Here is a 23,230-nt window from a genome sequence, read left to right on the forward strand (position 1 = left end):
CGAAGTCCTTGATGGAGGCATTTCAGAATGGGGACAGGGGAGGGGGAAGGTAAGAGAGATGTGAAGAACTGGAGAAGGGTGTTGGGGGTGGAGAGATGGGAGGGAGGTTGGACAAACTAGCCCAAGCACCAGCCTTTCCCAGGGGCCAGACACTCCCCAGGGAGAGATTCCCTGCTTTCACCTCCCAGCATGTTTCAAGGTTGTTCAGCCTCAGCCCTCTTGCCATTTGGGGCTGGCTCATTCTTTCCTGGGGGAGCTGTCCTGTGCATCGTAGGATGGTGAGCAACATCTCTGACCTCCACCCACTAAATGCCAATAGCAGCCCCCATCCCACATTTGTGACAACCAAAAGATGTGTCCAGACCTTGCCAATGTTCCTTGGGGGCAGAATCCCCCCTGCTTGACAACCTGATTTATTTTAACCAAGACTTTCTTCCTCTATCTTCTTTCCTGAAGACTCAGGTCAGAGTTACAGAGGAGATTCATCCTGGCCCCTGGCCCAATCACAACTAAAAAAGCATTTTAGCACAAAGTGGATAAGACAACGGCAATCATACCTCACTTTTAAAAATTCAATGCTAGCGTTTTGGTACAAAATGAGGTTTACACCAAAATAATCCCATTATCCTTGCTTTTTTGTTTTTTGGTTTTTTTGCTGTCGTTTGTTTTGTTTCATTTCTTTTTTTTTTTTTTTTTTTTTTTCCAGAGACAAGGTCTCGCTCTATTGCCCAGGCTTGAGTGCAGTGGTGTGTGTGGCACCATGCTTGGCTAATTTTTAAATATTTTTGTAAAGACAGAGTCTCGCTATGTTGACTAGGTTGGTCTTGAACTCCTGGCCTCAAGTGATCCTCCTGCCTTAGTCTCCCAAAGCACTTGGGATTACAAGTGTGAGGCATGGCACCCAGCCACATTATCCTTTTGATGCAGGGCTACAAGCACTGATTTCTACATCTGCCATGACCTGGGCACAAGATTTTGAATCCGTCACTAAATTATTCCCTCAAGTTCCTCTAAGAACAATTCAGCCTTAGAATAAGTCACAAGGATTTTGGTTTTTTTAAATCAAGAGATTAATATACTAGGCCTGGTATGAAGGCTCATACCTGTAATCCCAGCACTTTGGGAGGCCGAGGCAGGAGGATTGCTTGAACTCGGGAGTTTGAGACCAGCCTGACTAACATGGTGAAACCCTGTCTCTACAAAAAAATACAAAAATTAGCCAGGCATGGTGGCGCAGGCCTCTGGTCCCAGCTACTTGGGGGGTTTGGGGGTAGCATCGCTTGAGCCCAGGAGGTGGATGTTGCAGTGAGCCAAGATCGCGCCACCGTGCTCCAGCCTGGATGACAGAGTAAGACCCTGTCTCCAATTAAAAAAAAAAAAAAAAAAAAAAAGGAAGAAATTAATATACTAACAGTAACCTTGAAGGAGATGATTGAAGTTCAGCCTAATTTTAACAGTGACCTCAAGAGAGCACCTTTTTTTTTTTTTTGAGATGCAGTCTCACTCTTGTCACCCAGGCAGGAGTGCAGTAGCACAATCTGGCTCACTGCAACCTCTGTTTCCCAGGTTCAAGTGATTCTCCTGTCTCAGCCTCCAGAGTAGCTGGGATTACAGGTGCCCACCACCACGCCCAGCTAATTTTTTTTTGTACTTTTGTAGAGATGGGGTTTCACCATATTGTCCAGGTTGGTGTCGAACTCCTGACCACAGATAATCTGCTGTCTTGGCCTCCCAAAGTGCTGGGATTACGGATGTGAGCCACCTCGCCCAGTCAAGAGAGCAGATCTTTTGATGAGCCATTCAGGTTTTTGGGTTACCTGGCCCTTCAGTTATTTTTCATCCTGCTGTGAGAAGCCAGAATGAAGAGGAATCAATATATCCAAGGTAATTTAACATTTAACTCATATATATATATATATATACTTTAAGTTCTGGGACACATGTGCAGAACATGCAAGTTTGTTACATAGGTATACACCTGCCATGGTGGTTTGCTGCACCCATCACCCTGTCACCTACATTAGGTATTTCTCCTAATGCTATCCCTCCCCTAGCCCCCAACACCCCGACAGGCCCCAGTGTGTGATGTTCCTCTCCCTGTGTCCATGTGTTCTCATTGTTCAGCTCCCACTTATGAGTGAGAACATGTGGTGTTCGGCTTTCTGTTCCTGTGTTAGTTTGCTGAGAATGATGGTTTCCAGCTTCATCCATGTCCCTGCAAAGGACATGAACTCATCCTTTTTTATGGCTGCATAGTATTCTATGGTATATATATGCCACATTTTCTTTATCCAGTCTATCATTGATGGTCATTTGGGTTGGTTCCAAGTCTTTGCTATTGTGAATAGTGCTGCAATAAACATATGTGTGCATGTGTATGTATAGTAGACTGATTTATAATCCTTTGGGTATAAACCCAGTAATGGGATTGCTGGATCAAATGGTATTTCTGGTTCTAGATCCTTGAGGAATTGCCACGCTGTCTTCCTCAATGGTTGAACTAATTTACACTCCCACCAACAGTGTAAAAGCATTCCTATTTCTCCACATCCTCTCCAGCATCGGTTGTTTCCTGATTTTTTAATGATTGCCATTCTAACTGGTGTGAAATGGTATCTCATTGTGGTTTTGATTTGCATTTCTCTAATGTCCAGTGATGATAGGCTTTTTCTCACATGTTTGTTGGCCGCATAAATATCTTCTTTTGAGAAGTCTCTGTTCATATACTTCGCCCACTTTTTGATGGGTTTTTTTTTTTTCTTGTAAATTTGTTTAAGTTTGTTGTAGATTCTGGATAATAGCCCTTTGTCAGACAGATAGATTGCAAAAATTTTCTCCCATTCTGTAGGTTGCCTTTTCACTCTGATGATAGTTTCTTTTGTTGTGCAGAATCTCTTTAGTTTAATTAGATCATTTGTCAATTTTGGCTTTTGTTGCCATTGCTTTTGGTGTTTTAGTCATGAAGTCTTTGCCCATGCCTATGTCCCGAATGGTATTTGTCAATTTTGGCTTTTGTTGCCATTGCTTTTGGTGATGTGGTCATGAAGTCTTTGCCCATGCCTGTGTCCTGAATTGTTGGGAGCAAGCCCCCCAAAATCTGGCCATATACTGGCCCCCAAACTTGCCATAAATAAAATCTCTGCAGCACTGTAACATGTCCATAATGGCCCTAATGCCCAAGCTGGAAGGTTGTGGGTTTATGGGAATGAGGGCAAGGAACATCTGGCCTGCTCAGGGCAGAAAACCGCTTAAAGGCATTTTTAAGCCACAAACAAAAGCATGAGCGATCTGTGTCTTAAGGGTGTGTTCTTGCTGCAATTAATTTGGCCCATCTCTTCGTTTCCCATAAGGGATACTTTTAGTTAATTTAATATCTATAGAAACAATGCTAATGACTGGTTTGCTATTAGTAAATATGTGGGTAAATCTCTGTTTGGGGCTCTAAGCTCTGAAGGCTGTGAGACCCCTGATTCCCCACTTCACACCTCTGTATTTCTGTGTGTGTGTCTTTAATTCCTCTAGCGCTGCTGGGTTAGGGTCTCCCCAACCAAGCTGGTCTTGGCACTGAATGGTATTGCCTAGGTTTTCTTCTAAGATTTTTGTGGTTTTAGGTCTTACAGTTAAGTCTTTAATCCATCTCGAGTTCATTTTTGTGTAAGTTGTAAGGAAGGGTTCCAGTTTCAGTTTTCTGCATGCAGCTAGCCAGTTTTCCCAACACCATTTATTACATAGAGAATCCTTTCTGCATTGCTTGTTTTTGTCAGGTTCGTCAAAGATCGGATGGTTGTAGATGTGTGGCATTATTTCTGAGACCTCTGTTCTGTTCTATTGGTCTATATATCTGTTTTGGTACCAGTACCATGCTGTTTTGGTTACTGTAGCCTTGTAATATAGTTTGAAGTCAGGTAGCGTGATGCCTCCAGCTTTGTTCTTTTTGCTTAGGATTTACTTGGCTATATGGTATATTTTTTGGTTCCATATGAAATTTAAGTAGTTTTTTTCTAATTCTGAGAAGAAAGTAAATGGTAGCTTGATGGGGATGTACTGAATCTATAAATTACTTTGGGAAATATGACGATTTTCAGGATATCATTTTTTCCCATCCATGAGCATGGAATCTTTTTCCATTTGTTTGTGTCCTATTTCCTTGAGCAGTGGTTCATAGTTCTCCTTGAAGAGGTCCTTCACATCCCTTGTAAGTTGGATTCCTAGGTATTTTATTCTCTTTGTAGCAATTGTGAATGGGAGTTCACTCATGATTTGGCTCTCTGTTTGTCTATTATTGGTGTATAGGAATGCTTGTGATTTTTGCACATTGATTTTGTATCCTGAGATTTTGCTGAAGTTGCTTATCAGCTTAAGGAGATTGTGGACTGAGACAATGGGGTTTTCTAAATATACAATCATGTCATCTGCAAACAGACAATTTGACTTCCTCTCTTCCTATTTGAATACCCTGTATTTCTTTCTCTTGCCTGATTGCCCTGGCCAGAACTTCCAATACTATGTTGAACAGGAGTGGTGAGAGAGGGCATCCTTGTCTTATGCCGGTTTTCAAAGGGAGTGCTTCCAGCTTTTGCCCATTCAGTATGATATTGGCTATGGGTTTGTCATAAATAGCTCTTATTATTTTGAGATACGTTCCATCAGTACCTAGTTTATTGAGAGTTTTTAGATAATCATGTGGTATTTGTCATTGGTTCTGTTTATGTGATGGATTACGTTTATTGATTTGCATTTGTTGAGCCAGCCTTGCAGCCCAGAGATGAAGCTGACTTGATTGTGGTGGATAAGCTTTTTGATGTGCTGCTGGATTTGGTTTGCCAATATTTTATTAAGGATTTTCTCATTGATGTTCATCAGGGATATTGGCCCCAAATTTTCTTTCTTTGTTGTGTTTCTGCCAGGTTTTGGTATCAGGACGATGCTGGTCTCATAAAATGAGTTAGGAAGAAGTTCCTCTTTTTTTTATTGTTTGGAATACTTTCAGAAGGAATGGTACCAGCTCCTCTTTGTACCTCTGGTAGAATTCAGCTGTGAATACGTCTGGTCCTGTGCTTTTTTTGGTTGGTAGGCTATTAATTACTGCCTCAATTTCAGAACTTGTTATTGATCTACTCAAGGATTTGACTTTTTCCTGGTTTAGTCTTGGGAGGGTGTATGTGTCCAGGAATTTATCCATTTCTTGTAGATTTTCTAGTTTATTTGCGCAGAGCTGTTTTTAGTATTCTCTGATAGTACTTTGTATTTCTGTGGGATCAGTGGTAATATCCCCTTTATCATTTTGTATTGTGTCTATTTGATTCTTCTCTCTTTTCTTCTTTGTTAGTCTGGCTAGTGGTCTATCTATTTTGTTAATCTTTTCAAAAAACCACCTCCTGGATTCACCGATTTTTTGAAGGGTTTTTTGTGCCTCTATCTTCTTTAGTTCGGCTCTGTTTTTAGTTATTTCTTGTCTTCTGCTAGCTTTTGAATTTGTTTGCTCTTGCTTCTCTAGTTCTTTTAATTGTGATGTTAGGGTGTCGATTTCAGGTATTTCCCTGCTTTCTTTTGAGAACAAAGACATTTAGTGCTATAACTTTCCCTCTAAACACTAGTTTAGCTGTATCCCAGAGATTCTGGTATGCTGTCTTTGTTCTCATTGGTTTCAAATAACTTATTTATTTCTGCCTTAATTTTGTTATTTATCCACTAGTCATTGAGGAGCAGATTGCTGGAGTTTGCTGGAGGTGACTCTAGACCCTGTTTGCCTGGGTATTACCAGCGAAGGCTGCAGAATAGCAAAGATTACTGCCTTTTCCTTCCTCTGGAAGCTTCATCCCAGAGGGGCACCCACTAGATGCCAGTTGGAGCTCTCCTGTATGAGGTGTCTGTTGACCCCTGCTGGGAGGTGTCTCCTAGTCAGGAGGCACGAGGGTCAGGGACCCAGTTGAGTTGGCAGTCTGTCCCTTAGCAAAGCTCAAGCACTGTGCTGGGAGATACACTGCTCTCTTCAGAGTTGGCAGGCAGGAACATTAAAGTCTGCTGAAGCTGTGCCCACAGCCACCGCTTCCCCCAGGTGCTCTATCCCAGGGAGATGGAAGTTTGATCAGTAAGCTCCTGACTGGGGCTGCTGCTTTTCTTTTAGATGTGCCCTTCCCACAAAGGAGGAATCTGGAGAGGCATTCTGGCTACAGTGGCTTTGCCAAGCTGCAGTGGGCTCTGCCCAGTTCAAACCTCCCGGCAGGTTTGTTTACACTGTGAGGGGAAAACCACCTACTCGAGCCTCAGTAATGACAGACACCTCTCCCCCTACCAAGCCTGAGCATCCCAGGTTGACTTCAGACTGCTGTGCTGGCAGCAAGAATTTCAAGCCAGTGGATCTTAGCTTGCTGGGCTCTGTGGGGTTGGGATCTACTGAGCTAGACCACTTGACTCCCTGGCTTCAGCCCCCTTTCCAGGGGAGTGAATGGTTCCGTCTCGCTGGTGTTCCAGGTGCCACTGGGGTATGAAAAAAAAAAAACTGCAGTTAGCTCGGTGTCTGCCCAAATGGCCGACCAGTTTTGTGCTTGAAACCCAGGGCCCTGGTCATGTAGGCACCCGACGAGAGAATCTCCTGGTCTGTGGGTTGCAAAGACTGTGGGAAAAGCATAGTACCTGGGCTGGAATGCACTGTTCCTCATGGCACAGTCCCTCACGGCTTCCCTTGGCTAGGAGAGGGGGTTCTCCGACCCCTTGCACTTCCCAGGTGAGATGACACCCCACCCTGCTTCTGCTCACCCTCCGTGGGCTGCATCTACTGTCTAACCAGTCCCAATGAAATGAGACGGGTACCTCAGTTGGAAATGCAGAAATCCCCCGCCTTCTGTGTTGATCTTTCTGGGAGCTGCAGACCAGAGCTGTTCCTATTTGGCCATCTTCCCAGTCACCTGGCAATTTAACTCTTATGGGCCAAAACGGCAAAAGTCATCTGTGGTCAAATCAGAGCCCATTACATCTGTCAAAGGTCATGGAATTGATAAGATTTTGGAGTTAGATGGAACATTCATGACTGAATGATTCCCATCTTATTTTATAGATGAGGAAACTAAGGCTCAAAGAGACTAAGTAACCGGCTTAGTAAGGTTACACAGTTCCCTAGAGGAAAAGCTGGGGTTAGAAAATGGGGCTTTTCAGCCAGGCATGGTGGCTCCCGACTGTAATCCCGGCACTTTGGGAAGTTGAGGTGGGTAGATCACTTGAGGTCAGGAGTTCGAGACCAGCCTGGTCAACATGGTAAAACGCTGTCTCTACTAAAAATACAAAAATTAGCTGGGCACAGTGGCAAACACCTGTAATTCCAGCTACTCGGGAGGCTGAGGAAGGAGAATCACTTGAACCGGAGAGGTAGAGATTGCAGTGTGCTGAGATCGAGCCACTGCACTCTAGCCTGGGTGAGAGACAGAGAGAGAGACCCTGTCTCAAAACAAACAAACAAATCAACAACAACAACAAAAAGAAAATGGAGCTTTTCTGTTCTTTAAGCAGAGATGTTTGCCTTAACCCAGGCAACTTCAATGATTCTAATCACTAGTGCATAACAGTGAAGAAGCTTATCATTAAACCTCAGGGTAGTGAGGAAAAGCCAAAAATACGGTATGGTAACTTCTATCAGAACCTGAATACTTGCTTCCACTGATTTGGTTGTCCTTTGCCTTTCTCCAAAAACAAGGTCTTCATTTCACTCACTGCATTTGCCTAGTCCTTTTTCAGGTCATTATGCTAACATGAGAACCAAAATAACAACACTGTATACTGGAGATTTTTTAAATAATGGTGATCTATAAGGCAGTGGTTCTCAAAGTGAGGCCCTGGACTAGCAGCATCTGCATCACCAAAAACCTTAGGAGAAAATTGAAAACCACCCTAATAGGTAAGTCCACGCTAGGTGCTAATGTAATGGTCCCTGTCTGTTGCGTAAGGAAAGATCACTTCCTTCTCTGATAAAAATGGCTCTGGTTCTGGTAAGTTATACTCGAATTTAATTATATTTCATGGCAAATCTTGTAAATCAGCTGAAAAGTTATGCCAACTTGGTGGACATTGGCAGAGAATACAAGCTTCTGACTTACCTCAAGGTTTGAATGTACCTAGAACAAAAGTTTCTGATATTTGTACTCACTTAACCAACAACTATAATTGCCGGGCACTGTTGTGGTTGCTTGGGATATTTCAGTTGTTACTAACGCTTTGGTTTTATGGAAAGACAAAGACAATGCTGGTCTTCTAGCAGCACAAAGCATAAGGTAATGTTCCTATATTATTCATATTCCATTGGCAAAAATGCAGTTATTATCAAAAAACATTGAAATTAAAAGTACTTAAGTCATTTGTAATAAGGGATTCAACAAACACCCAATATCTAAGCAATTTCCAATGATTTCAGTAATATGAGAATTGCCTTTAAAAAGTAATGTTTTAGGGCCAAGTGCAGTGACTCACACCTGTAATTCCAGCACTTTGGGAGTCAGAGGCAGGAGGATCGTTTGAGTCTAAGAGTTCAAGACCTGCCTAGGCAACGTGGCGAGACCCTGTCTCTACAAAAAATTTAAAAATTAGCTGGGCATGGTGGTGCATGCCTGTGGTCTTAGCTCCTCGGGAGGCTGAGATTGGAGGATTGCTTGAGCCTGGAAGATCAAGGCTGCAGTGAGCCATGATCACACCACTGCACTTCAGCCTGGGTGACAGAGTGAGACCTTGTCGCAAACAAACAAACAAAACAAATAGAGAATAAAAAGTTTAGAAACAGACACAACCGGCTCTAGGAAAACAACTCAACTGTTGAGAGCAATAAGACATATGTACTGATAGCCTATCAACTTGAGACATTAATAAGAAATCGACCAACTTTTTTTTTTTCAACAGAAGGTAAGGAGAATGCAGGTTAACCAGTCAGAATTTCAGGTCAGTTAGTCAAGAGAGTTTGGACTACGCCTGTTGGTCTCAAAGTTGGTTATCAATTGGAATCACATGGGCATCCTTGAAAATTCCAAATACTCAGGCAACACCCAAGAGTAGTTAAATCAGAACCTTTGGTGTCAATACAGTAGTCAGGAACTTTGTAATGATCCCATTCCAATGTGCAGCTGAGACTGAGAAGCTCCAGTGTAAGGTCATGGACCATGAAGCTTTCAAGTTCTGCCGCCTGTTCTCAACATTTATGTGTATCAGCTTTGGGCAACTATGTGTAGATGGTATGAAGAATGGCAGAAAGTATATAAAGGAACAAAGCACCACCATTAATTCTACAAATCAGTACAAGTTAGTAGCTACAGTTTGGAGAATTTAAAACGTTTTCCTCTTTAGTAAGAATTCCTACAAAGTAATGCCCATTTAAAATCCTGATCTATTTCAATTGCTTGCCAGAAAGGTTGTGTCCATTTGCACTCTCACCCAAAGTCCCTAAATCCTGGCAAACACTGTGAATTGATCATCTTTTTCCTTTTTTCCAATCTGATAATTTAACAGTACTGGGATATTGTTTTATTTGCATTTCTGTAAGAACTTTATTTTATTGACCACAAATATTTTACTTTCCAGGATCTATAAAGCAATATAGCAATATAAATAATATTGTATAAACATACTCAAACCTCGTTAACCTATCACCTATTATTGCAATACTATTTTCAGATTTTTTCTTCAATAGCAAAAATACTTTATTACTGATTAAAAATAGTATATATGCACTGACAAAATTTTGATAAATGCAAAGACAAGTAATGAAAATAATCAGCAATAACAATGGCTAAAAGTGGAGTATACATACAAACAAATACTTGTTTTAAAACTTTTTTTGGTTTACTCTTAGCATAGTACCTTTTTCCATGTCATGTAATATTCTAATATGTGACTTTTGGAGGCTGCATAGTATTCTAAAGTAATATATTTTAAATCCAATATTCTTCAAAAAAATCTGAAACAACAGATCTTGGCTTGAATATGAAGTTTTTAACATTTCTGTTGTATATACTACAAGTGGTGGATTGCTACTTTGGTGGTTCCCGATGAACCATAACTCCCGGTATTCACACTCCTGTGGAGTATCCTTCCATATGAACTTCGGGCTCGGCCAATAAATAGGACATTAGCAAGAATGATGTAAGCAAACACTTGATAAGTGCTGGCACATTGGAGCTTATCTCTCTTGAAATGCTTACTCTCAGGATCAAACCACTGTGAAAAGAAACCCAAGCTAGCCACATGGGGAAGAAAAGAGGAAAAGACCACGCCCTCTCAACCTTCCCCACTGGGGAACTAGACATGTGAACAAAGCCATCTGATTGCAACCTCACAGGAGACCCCAACTGAAACCAACCAAAGAACAACCCAGCAGAGCCCCAGTCAACCACAGAATCATGAACAAATAAAATGGTTGCTGTTTTAAGCAGGTACGTTTTGGGATGGTTTGTTACACAGCAAGAGATAAGCAAAATGTGACAGCATCTAATAGGAATACCTGCTTTAAATATGAAAAAGAAACCCTTAGGATCATAAACTCAAGAAGAATTTTTTGTTTTTATCTAGTCAGATTGCTGAGGTCCTGGCTGTTTAGATGACTTACGGAAAGAACTTGGGCAGTAGAGTCAAGATATGAATAGTAACCCGGCTTTATTACTAGAGATTTGACTTCGTTGAGCATCAGCTTTCTTGTGGGCAAGTTAGGTTTTAACAATAGCTGCCTTGCAGGTGTTTTATTTTCAAGCATTATGAATGATGGCGCCTCGAGTTCCATAACAAGATGAAGGCATATGCAGGTGTGAGTTAACATTTTCATTGGCTGGCCATGTATGTTGAATCCCAAACAAGTGAAGGTCTTCACTATACCTCACCACTCATGAATCTACTTATGGGTCTCAGATGGTGAGCTAGATTGTCAGTAACACCCACCTCAGGAAAACTGCTTCTGAGTTTACAAGACAGCAGGTGGAACCGCTCAAAGACCAATGCATGCAGGAATAGTCTTTCCTCTTTTTTACCAGGTCAACTACTTGATTATTTGCATCGGGGGCCTTTTTTCAAGGCATCTGACCTTTTGGACTCATCTGGAAAAATCTAGTATGTACTGAGGACCAGCCTTCAACACAAAGGAAGGTTTTTGTTACATTCGTTTGCATATCCTGTCAAGGATATCTTCAGAACACTTTCATTTCATAGTAAAATGAAACTTACAGAAGAACTAAGCAGTGAAGTGCTTCATACTTTAGTTTAAAAGGGGAATGAGAAACAAAAGACAAGGTTAATTATGACACCGGGGCTTTACAATGCTAAAATTATCCTATATACAAAGGGATATGTAGGCTGTGTTCTTTTTCCATGTCATTACAAAGAACAGGCTCAAGGTATCTGCAAATTTCTAATAAAAATATTATTACTTGAAAAATGTCCATGGTTGTATCTAACTGAAGGGGTTAAAACTTTTAGACTTGTTATACAAATACCACGATATTTGTCATGAAAGTCCTCCCTCCTTTGCATCAAGCAGACCCTGACTTACGACATCTGAGAGTGGAAAAAACTAGCATGAACTGTAAGGAAGTGGGATTCATACCTACCTCTCACTCACACGCTCATCCAAACCAAGCAACTTGCATAAAGAAACCTGAGACTTTGTACTTCCACATGCTGGCAACACAGCATTAACTAGACTTGGGCAACTTGTTTAAGGGGTTTATTTAAGTTCCTATCAGTAAAGAGGTGTTTTTCCAGTTTTGGGAGAAGATGTATGATGCCAAGTTTGTTTGTTTTTTTAAGTTCAAAAACTTTTATAAGTTTCATGTTGGCATTGGATGTTTACATAGTAACTGGTACAATTTACATCAGTTTTATATTTACCTATGTTTGCAAAGATGTCATGTACACAAAGATACATATTCAATAACTGAGAAACAAGTGAAACTTCTGATCTATACTTTCAGGTTTGTTTCATAATGATAGTTCTGATAAGGATCCTCAGCATACCAGTTTCACCTCTTCCAGAAGGACGTTGTCATTTTATCTAAGAGTTTACTCTGGGATTTATTGCAGAACACAAATTCCCTCAATCACTTTTTTCTTGCAGGGATCTTTTTCCAGAATTTTTTCTTATAACCAGCTTTTCTCCTCACCCAAAGGCCAGAATGAAGTTGAAGAAACCTATAGATGACAGTTTTCACAGTCTTTCTCTTGTCTTTTTGTGTACTGATGTATATTACAGTTCTGACCGGCAGCTTCAGGACACTTGGAAGCAAGGGGGCCACTCTGTTGGGGATCACTGAAGTATGCCCACATGTCAAGTTTCTGACAGATGTGATAAGCCTGGGAGTGGAGGAAATGAATGGTGTCTGAATATGACTAAAACGTCCAGTAGACAATGCAGAAATAAGAGAGGCATTCCTGGCACAGTTTCGGTGGGCTGGAGATGCAAAAATATTCAGGAGCCATAGATTCCTGAAGCTGCTCTCATCGCACCAGCAAAAGCAGAGGCAGCCATCTTGCCATCCTGCTATGTTGCCAAGTTTCTTTTTTTTTTTTTTTCTTTGAGCTGAAGTCTCACTCTTGTCCCCAGGCTGGAGTGCAATGGCACAATCTCGGCTCACTGCAACCTCCGCCTCCCTTGTTCAAGTAATTCTCCTGCCTCAGCCTCCCGAGTAGCTGTGATTACAGGTGCCTGCCACCATGCCCAGCTAATTTTTGTATTTTTAGTAGAGATGGGGTTTCACCGTGTTAGCCAGGATGGTCTCAAACTCCTGACCTTAGGTGATCCACCCGCCTTGACCTCCCAAAGTGCTGGGATTACAGGCATGAGCCACCATGCCTGGCCAATGCCAAGTTTCTATTGAACCACTTTGATGTCTATGCCTGAGTCAACTGGCAGAGCTGGGACTCAAACCTAGGGCTTCTGTCCATGACCATATCTTTGTTTAATCGCCACTCTGGATGCTGATCAAGTCTGATCTTCCTTTTCATTTCAGAGCATTCACCCCAGGAGTCCTTCAATGTTTAAATCTCTAGATTAAAATATGGTACTGCTGGGTGTGGTGGCTCATGCCTATAATCTAAAAATATTGGGAGGCTGAAGTGGGAGGATTGCTTGAGACCAGGAGATCAAGGCCAATGTGGAAAACATAGTGAGACCCTGTTTCTAAAAATAAATAAATAAAATAGAATAAAATATGGCACTAAACTGGGTGGCCAGATAAAATACAGGACACCCAATTAAATTTGAATTTCAGATAAAAAATAATTTTTTAGTAGAAGCATGTCCCGATTTGCTAAATTTGGCAACCCTACACTAAACCTTACCTACCCACCAAGGGCTGTTCCCACTCCTCCTCATTTCCACCTAAAAGGAAAGAAGAAATACAACGAGACCTAGAAAACAAAGTATGAGGTGCCCCAGCCAGTGAGAGGCCATCCTCACAAGACAAAGAGAAGAACTGTATCCTCTCCATCCAGTGATCTCTCTTGAGCTAACTTACAGATGGGGGACTAGATCAATAAGGTAGGATCTTCTATGTCATCACTCAGACTGGGGTAGTTCACTGGAGCCACAGCTAACTCTTCAGAAGAAGGTCTTTCGGAGGCCCAAGGGTATTTATTGCACTAGTGCTTGCCATACCAAAGATCAGAAACAACCCAAATGTCCGTTAGGGAAATGGTTAAGTAAATTGTGAAACATCCAGAAAATGGGATGTTTTCCAGCTATGAGAAGAAAAAATACAGATGCCCCTGAGATAAAGGTACAGAAGGAAATGCAAATGAAAAAAAAAAAAAAAAGGAGAGAGGAAGAGAGTATATGCTAACAAATTATGACAAAGGCAGGGCCAGAAGAATATGTTTTTACTTGCTAGTATGCCTAAAGAAACTCTGGAAAGATAAGCAAGGAACCAATAAGAATGGTTTCTTGTGGGGATGAGTGTGGGATTGGGTGGATGGTCTATAAGAAGAGCAGAAAAGTTTTTACTCTGTATCTATGTATTTATATATGTATGTATATGCATGGATGTATGTATAGACACATTTATCTGTACAGAAAAGAGTTAACATGGTGGCCGGGTGCCATGGCTCATGCCTGTAATCCCAGCACTTTGAGAGGCCAAGGCGGGTGGATCTCCTGAGGTCAGGAGTTCGAGACCAGCCTGGACAACATTGTGAAACCCTGTCTCTACTAAAAATACAAAAAATTAGCCAGGAGTGGTGGTGGACACTTGTAATCCCAGCTACTCGGGAGGCTGAGGCAGGAGAATCGCTTGAACCCCGGAAGCAGAGGTTACAATGAGCCAAGATCGCGCCATTGCACTCCAGCCTGGGCAACAAGAACGAAACTCGATCTCAAAAACAAAAAACCAACACACATGGCAGGCCTGAGACTGCTCTCCTTAGAAAGCCCTGCTTGTAAGGTTGGCCCTTGGCTCATGTCTGGGAACTTGAATTTCAGGGTGGTTCCCACCATTCCCAGAACTGAGAAGAGTGGCTCTCTGCTCTTACACCATTTGTACAAACAATATGGTTTTTGCTGCACACCTGCTTTCCTATTGGGAGGCTGGAATTTTGGTACGTGCTGGGCAGAGTGTGCCTACATGACCAGCCCCCAGTAAACACCATGGGCACTGAATCTCTAACGAGCCTCCCTGGTAGAGAGCAGTTGGCATGTGTTTTCTCAATTTGTTGCGGAAGGAATCAAGTACATTCGTGTGACTAAAGTGGGAGGGGATGCTTGGAAGGTTGGGCCTGGTTTCTTCTGGGCATCGCCTCATGCACCATTGTCCTTTGCTGCTTTTGGTTTGTGTCTTTTCACTGCAATAAATCATAGCTGTGACCATACTCTATTAAGTCCTGCGACTCCTAGTGGATCACCAAGCCCGGGGCGGGAGAGTCTTGGGGACCTCCGACACGCTACACAGTCCCTTTCTCTCTCTCTCTCTCTCTCTCTCCCTCCCTTCCACACACACTCCATCTCTGTATAATTATTCTGTACCACACAAATATGTATTAAAATGAAATAAAAAATAAAAAAGGCCTTTGTTTAATATTTGCCTAACCAAAAGCTCCATTCAATCTGCTTTTCTTTCCTTCCTTCTTTCTTTTCTCCTGTCCTTCATTCTTTCCTTTTCTTCCTTCCTGCCTGCCTGCCTTCTCTCCCTCCCTCCCCCCAACTCTCTTTCTTTCTCTTTCTTTCCTTCGCTCTCTCCCTTTCTTCCTTGTTTTCTCTGTCTCTATTTTTCCATTTACTACATAGAAGTTCTTACCATATGACTATGTATTTTCCAGCAAAATTGAAGAAAAAGTTAAAAAGCTATTGTCTTATATTTGCCAACTAACAGCCCCATTCAAAATGTCTCGAGGGGAAAGAAAAGAAAAGCAAAAGAAACAAAGAATATAACAAACGTCACTGCCTCATTCTCTTTTGAGGAGACAGAAAATTCTCATAGATCTTAAACAACAGTGTCAGGTTTGGTGTGTTTTTCTGTTGTTCAGCTTTAACACAGTAGTGTTTCAAAATCTTAAGGCTTTGTCCTAGAAGAAAATGTTCCTGTTTGAACATATAAAACAATCCAGCATATAACTAGAAATACAGGTCTGCCAGTCATGGTAACACTTTTGTGACAAAACTTAAAGTTATCTTTGGCGGTGATATACATTTTTAAGAAGTTATTATATATGCAAAGATTGTAGAGAAATTACAGAGACACAACTGAACTCACTATGTAAACACTGAGTAGTTCTTGAATCAGAAAGAAAATAAAGCTGTAAAAGATATTTTGGGGACAAATTGAAAAAATGTGAATACAGAACTATATGAGATATTACAAATTATTAGTTTTTTAATTCTACTTTAAGTTCTGGGGTACATGTGCAGAATGTGCAGGTTTGTTACATAGGTATACATGTGCCATGGTGATTTGCTGCACTCGTCAACCAGAAATCTAGATTTTAAGCTCCACATGAATTAGGTATTTGTCCTGATGCTCTCCCTCCCCTTGCCCTCCACCCCCTGATAGGCCCCAGTGTGTGCTTTTCCCCTCCCTGTGTCCATGTGTTCCGATTGTTAAACTCCTACTTATGAGTGAGAACATGCAGTGTTTGGTTTTCTGTTCCTGTGTTAGTTTGCTGAGAATGATGGTTTCCAGCTTAATCCAAGTCCCTGCAAAGGACATGAACTCATTCTTTTTTATGGCTGCATAGTATTCCATGGTGTATATGTGCCACGTTTTCTTTATCCAGTCTATTATTGATGGGCATTTGGGTTGGTTCCAAGTCTTTGCTATTGTGAATAGTGCTGCAATAAACATATGTGTGCATGTGTCTCTATAGTAGAATGATTTATAATCCTTTGGGTATATGTCCAGTAATGGGATTGCTGGATCAAATGGTATTTCGGTTCTAGATCCTTGAGGAATTGCCACGCTGTTTTCCTCAATGGTTGAACTAATTTACACGTCCACCAATAGTGTAAAAGCTTTCCTATTTCTCCACATCCTTTCCAGCATCTGTTGTTTCCTGACTTTTTAATGTTTGCCATTCTAAATGGCGTGAAATGGTATCTCGTTGTGGTTTTGATTTGCATTTCTCTAATGACCAGTGACGATGAGCTTTTTTTTCATATGTTTCTTGGTTGCATAAATGTCTTCTTTTGAGAAGTGCCTGTTCATATCTTTCACTCACTTTTTGATGGGGTTGTTAGTTTTTTTCTTGTAAATTTGTTTAAGTTCCTTGTAGATTCTGGATATTAGACCTTTGTCAGATGGATAGATTGCAAGAATTTTCTCCTATTCTATAGGTTTCCTGTTCACTCTGATGATAGTTTCTTTTGTTGTGCAGGAGCTCTTTAGTTTAATTAGATCCCGTTTGTCAATTTTGGCCTTTGTTGCCATTGCTTTGGTGTTTTAGTCATGAAGTCTTTGCCCACGCCTGTGTCCGGAATGGTATTGCTTAAGTTTTCTTCTAGGGTTTTTATGGTTTTAGGTTTTATATTTAAGTTTTTAATCTATCTTCAGTTAATTTTTATATAAGGTGTAAGGAAGGGGTCCAGTTTCAGTTTTCTGCATATGGCTAGCCAGTTTTCCCAGCACCACTTATTAAATAGGGAATCCTTTCCCCATTGCTTGTTTTTGTCAGGTTTGTTAAAGATCAGATGGTTGTAGATGTGTGATGTTATTTCTGAGGCTTCTGTTCTGTTCCCTTGGTCTATATCTCTGTTTTGGTACCAGTATCATGCTGTTTTGGTTACTGCAGCCTGGTAGTATTGTTTGAAGTCGGGTAGTGTGGTGCCTCCAGCTTTGTTCTTTTTGTTTAGGATTGACTTGGCTATACGGGCTCATTTTTGGTTCCATATGAAATTTAAAGTAGTTTTTTACTAATTCTGAGAGGAAAGTTAATGGTAGCTTGATGGGGATAGCACTGAATCTATAAATTGCTTTTGACAGTATGGCCATTTTCATGACATTGATTCTTCCTATCCATGAGCATGGAATGTTTTTCCATTTGTTTGTGTCCTCTCTCATTTCCTTGAGCAGTGGTTTGTAGTTCTCCTTGAAGAGGTCCTTCACATCCCTTGTAAGTTGGATTCCTAGGTATTTTATTCTCTTTGAAGCAATTGTGAATGGGAGTTCACTCATGATTTGGCTCTCTGTTTGTCTGTTATTGGTGTATAGGAATGCTTGTGATTTTTGCACATTGATTTTGTATCCTGAGACTTTGCTGAAGTTGCTTATCAGCTTAAGGAGTTTTTGGGTTGAGATGATAGGGTTTTCTAAATATACAGTCATGTCATCTGCAAACAATTTGACTTCCTCTCTTCCTATTTGAATACCCTCTATTTCTTCCTCTTGCCTGATTGCCCTGGCCAGAACTTCCAATACTATGTTGAATAGGAGTGGTGAGAGAGGGCATCCTTGTCTTGTTCCGGTTTTCAAAGGGAATGCTTCCAGCTTTTGCCCATTCAATATGATATTGGCTATGGGTTTGTCATAAATAGCTCTTATTATTTTGAGACATGTTCCATCATTACCTAGTTTATTGAGAGTTTTTAGCATGAAGGGATGTTGAATTTTATTGAAGGCCTTTTCTGCATGTATTGAGATAATCATGTAGTTTTTGTCATTGGTTTTGTTTAGGTGATGAATTACGTTTATTGATTTGCATTTGTTGAACCAGCCTTGCAGCCCAAGGATGAAGCTGACTTGATCGTGGTGGATAAGCTTTTTGATGTGCTGCTGGATTCAGTTTGCCAGTATTTTATTGAGGATTTTTGCATCGATGTTCATCGGGGATATTGGCCTGAAATTTTCTTTTTTTGTTGTGTCTCTGCCAGGTTTTCGTATCAGGACGATGGTGGCCTCATAAAATGGGTTAGGGAGGAGTCCCTCTTTTTCTATTATTTGGAATAGTTTCAGAAGGAATGGTACCAGCTCCTCTTTGTGCCTGTGGTAGAATTCGGCTGCGAATCCATCTGGTCCTGTGCTTTTTTTGGTTGGTAGGCTATTAATTACTGCCTCAATTTCAGAACTTGTTATTCGTCTATTCAAGGATTCAACTTCTTCCTGGTTTGTCTTGGGAGAGTTTGTCTGTCCATGCATTTTTCCATTTTTTCTAGATTTTCCAGTTTATTTCTTAGAGGTGTTGATTGTAGTCTCTGATGGTAGTTTGTATTTCTGAGGGATCAGTGGTGATATCCCTTTTATCATTTTTTATTGTGTCTATTAGATTCTTCTCTCTTTTCTTCTTTATTAGTCTAAGTAGTGGCCTATTTTGTTAATCTTTTCAAAAATCCAGCTCCTGGATTCACTGATTTTTTGAAGGGTTTTTTGTGTCTCTATCTCCTTCAGTTCTGCTCTGATCTTATTTCTTGTCTTCTGCTAGTTTTTGAATTTGTTTGCTCTTGCTTCTCTAGTTCTTTTAACTGTGATGTTAGGGTGTCGATATCAGAACTTTTTAGCTTTCTGATATGGGAATTTAGTGCTATAAATTTCCCTCTTAATACTGCTTTAACTGTGTCCCAGGGATTCTGGTACGTTGTATCTTTGTTCTCCTTGCTTTCAAAGAACTTATTTATTTCTGCCTTAATTTCTTTATTTACCCAGTAGTCATTCAGGAGCAGGTTGTTCAGTTTCCATGTAGTTGTGTGGTGTTTAGTGAGTTCCTTAATCCTGAGTTCTAATTTGATTTCACTGTGGTCTGAGAGACTGTTTGTTATGATTTCCATTCTTTTGCATTTGCTGAGGAGTGTTTTATGTCCAATTATGTGGTCAATTTTAGAATAACTGCAATGTGTTCCTGAGAAGAATGCATATTCTGTTGATTTGGGGTGGAGAGTTCTGTAGAGGTCTATTAGGTTTGCTTGCTCCAGAGCTGAATTCAAGTCCTGAATATCCTTGTTAATTTTCTTTCTTGTTGATCTGTCTAATATTGACAGTGGGATGTTAAAGTCTCTCACTGTTATTGTGTGGGGAGTCTAAGTCTCTTCGTAGGTCTCTAAGAACTTATTTTATGAATATGTGTGCTCCTGTATTGGGTGCATATATGTTTAGGGCAGTTAGCTCTTCTTGTTGTATTGATCCCTTTACCATTATGTAATGCCCTTCTTTGTCTTTTTTGATCTTTGTTGGTTTAAAGTCTGTTTTATCAGAGGCTAGGATTGCAACCCCCTTTTTTTTCTTTCCATACTTGGTAAATATTCCTCCATCCCTTTCTTTTGAGCCTATGTGTGTTTTTGCACATGAGATGGGTCTCCTGAATACAGCATACTGATGGGTCTTGACTCTATTCAATTTGCCCGTCCATGTCTTTTTTTTTTTTTTTTTTTTTTTTTTTTTTTTTTTTTTTTTTGAGACGGAGTCTCGCTATGTCGCCCAGGGTGGAGTGCAGTGGCCGGATCTCAGCTCACTGCAAGCTCCGCCTCTCGGGTTTTTACGCCATTCTCCTGCCTCAGCCTCCCGAGTAGCCGGGACTACAGGCGCCCACCACCTCGCCCGGCTAGTTTTTTGTATTTTTTAGTAGAGACGGGGTTTCACCGTGTTAGCCAGGATGGTCTCGAACTCCTGACCTTGTGATCCGCCCGTCTCGGCCTCCCAAAGTGCTGGGATTACAGGCTTGAGCCACCGCGCCCGGCCTGTCCATGTCTTTTAATTGGGGCATTTAGCCCATTTACATTTAAGGTTAATATTATGTGTGAATCTGATCCTGTCATCATGATGCTAACTAGTTATTTTGCACGTTAGTTGATTCAGTTTCTTCATAGTGTCATTGGTCTTCATATTTTGGTGTGTTTTGCAGTGGCTGGTACTGGTTTTTCCTTACCATATTTAGTGCTTCCTTCAGGAGCTCTTGTAAGGCAGGTCTGGTGGTGGCAAAACACCTCAGCATTTGCTTTTCTGGAAAGGATTTTATTTCTCTTTTGCTTATGAAGCTTAGTTTGGCTGGATATGAAATTCTGGGTTGGAAATTCTTTTCTTTATGAATGTTGAATATTGGCCCCCACTCTCTTCTGGCTTGTAGGGTTTCTGCAGAGAGATCCACTGTTAGTCTGATGGGCTTCCCTTTGTAGGTAACCTGACCTTTCTCTCTGGCTGCCCTTAACATTTTTTCTTTCTTTTCAACCTTGGAGAATATGATGATCATGTGTCTTGGGGTTGCTCTTCTCGAGGAGTATCTTAGTGATGTTCTCTGTTTTTCCTTAATTTGAAAGTTGGCCTGTCTTGCTAGGTTGGGGAAGTTCTGCTGGATAATATCCTGAAGAGTGTTTTCCAACTTGTTTCCATTATCCCTGTCACTTTCAGCTACACCAATCAATCGTAGATTTGGTCTTTTCACATAGTCCCGTATTTCTTGGAGGCTTTGATCCTTCTTTTTCATCCTTTTTTCTACAATCTTGTCTCCATGCCTTATATTTGTAAGTTGATCTTCAATCTCCGATATCCTTTCCTCTTCTTGATTGATTTAGCTATTGATACTTGTGTATGCTTCACGACATTCTCGTGCTGTGTTTTTCAGCTCCATCAGGTCATTTATGTTCCTCTCTAAACTAGTTATTCTAGTCAGCAGTTCCTGTAACCTTTTATCAAGTTTCTTAGCTTCTTTTCATTGGGTTAGAACATGCTCCTTTAGCTCAGAGGAGTTTGTTATCACCCACCTTTTGAAACCTACTTCTGTCAATTTGTCAAACTCATTCTCCGTCCAGTTTTGTGTCCTTGCTGGAGAGGAGTTGTGATCATTTGGAGGAGAAAAAGCATTCTGGTTTTTGGAATTTCAGCATTTTTGCACTTGTTTTTTTCTCATCTTTGTGGATTTATCTACCTTTGATTTTTGTGACTGATGACCTTTGGATGGGGTTTTTGTGTGGGGGTACTTTATGTTGATGTTGATGTTACTGCTTTCTGTTAGTTTTTCTTCTAATAGGTCCCTCTTCTGCAGGTCTGCTGCAGTTTGCTGGAGGTCTACTCCAGACCCTGTTTGCCTGGGTATCACCAGTGGAGGCTGCAGAACAGCAAAGATTGATGCCTGCTCCTTCCTCTGGAAGCTTTGTCCCAGAGGGGCACTGGCCTGATGCCAACTGGAGGCTCTCCTGTATGAGGTGTCTGTTGACCTCTGTTGGGAGATCTCTCCCAATCAGGAGTCACGGGAGTCAGAGACCCACTTGAGGAGGCAGTCTGTCCCTTAGCAGAGCTCAAGTGCTGTGCTGGGGGAGAATCCTCCATGTCAGGATCAGCTCTCTTTTCAGAGCAGGCAGGCAGGAAAGTTTAAGTCTGCTGAAGCTGCACCCACAGCTGCCTTTTCCCCCAGGTGCCCTGTCCCAGGGAGATGGGAATTTTATCTGTAAGCCCCTGACTGGGGCTGCTGCCTTTCTTTCAGAGATGTTCTGCCCAGTGAGGAGGAATCTAGAGAAGCAGTCTGACCACAGCCGCTTTGCTGTGCTGTGGTGAATTCTGACCAGTCTGAACCTCCCGTCCTCCTTAGCGCTGTCAGGGGAAAACCACCTATCAAAGCCTCAGTAATGGCAGATGCCCCTCCCCCAACCAAGCTCGATTGTCCCAGGTTCACTTCAGAGTGCTGTGTGGGCAGTGAGAATTTCAAGCCAGTGGCTCTTTGCCTGCTGGGCTCTGTAGGAGTGGGACCCACTGAGCCAAACTGCTTGGCTCCCTGACTTCCAGGGGAGTGAAAGGTTCTGTCTTGCTGGAGTTCCAGGTGCCACTCGGGTACAAAAAGTAACTCCTGCAGCTAGCTCGGTGTCTGCCCGAACAGCCACCCAGTTTTGTGCTTGAAACCCAGGGCCCTGGTGGTGTAGGCACATGAGGGAATCTCCTGATCTGCGATTGCAAAAACCATGGGGAAAACGTAGTAGCCAGGCTGGGTCGCGCAGTCCCTCATGGCTTCCCTTGGCTAGAGGAGGGAGATCTCTTGGCTCCTTGTACTTTCCAGGTGAGGTGATGCTCCATCTTGCTTCTGCTCACCCTCCGTGGGCTGTACCCACTGCCTAACCAGTCCCAATGAGATGAACTTGGTACCTCAGTTGGAAATGCAGAAATCACCTGCTTTCTCTGTTGGTCTCGCTGGGAACCAGAGACCGGAGCTGTTCCTATTCAGCCACCTTGCCAGATTGGCCAATATTACAAATTATTAATCCTCTTAGGTGTCATCTTTATCTCAGGAGATACAGGCTTAAGTGTTTAGGTTAAAATGTCATGTTGTCTGCAACATTTTAATGATTAAGGAAATAAATACATTATATACACATACAAAAAAGTAAAACCAATGTAGCTCACTATCAACAATTGTTGAATTCAGGCAGCTATACAGGCTGCATTGTGCAATTCTTTCAACTTTTCGATATATCTGAAATTTTTTTAAGTAAAAAAGTTGGGAAGAAAAAAGATTTTCTTTTAAAAACTAGTATATTAATGTAAATGAATTCAAGTAGAATGATATAATATCAGTTATTAGAAAACCAATTACCACTCAGCTATTGAATCCACCATACTGAGTTAAGAAGAACTTGGTATCTTTTGAATAAGAAAACATAGGCTTTATTGATGCTTGACTACTAGACAAGTTGTACTTGATTAAACTCCTAGTAAATTCAACCAGCTAGTGACTATAATTAGATGACTGGTCGCTTCAATCAATTAATCTGCCTAATGATCTACATCTGAAAATTGGCCTAATTAATTGAATTGTTCTTATTTTCATGATCACTTTCATTTTCATCATCATAAAGAGTGATCTCTTAAGTACC

General features: G+C 41.3%; 1 pseudogene; it reads right to left on the reverse strand.

Moving 5' to 3' along the window:
* Nucleotides 1–11,984: 11,984 nt before the first annotated feature.
* LOC102139241 (large ribosomal subunit protein bL35m pseudogene) lies at nt 11,985–12,850 on the reverse strand (annotated as a pseudogene).
* Between the last annotated feature and the right edge of the window lie 10,380 nt (nt 12,851–23,230).

This window comes from Macaca fascicularis, chromosome X (assembly GCF_037993035.2).
Source record: "Macaca fascicularis isolate 582-1 chromosome X, T2T-MFA8v1.1".
Taxonomy (NCBI): Eukaryota; Metazoa; Chordata; class Mammalia; order Primates; family Cercopithecidae; genus Macaca; species Macaca fascicularis.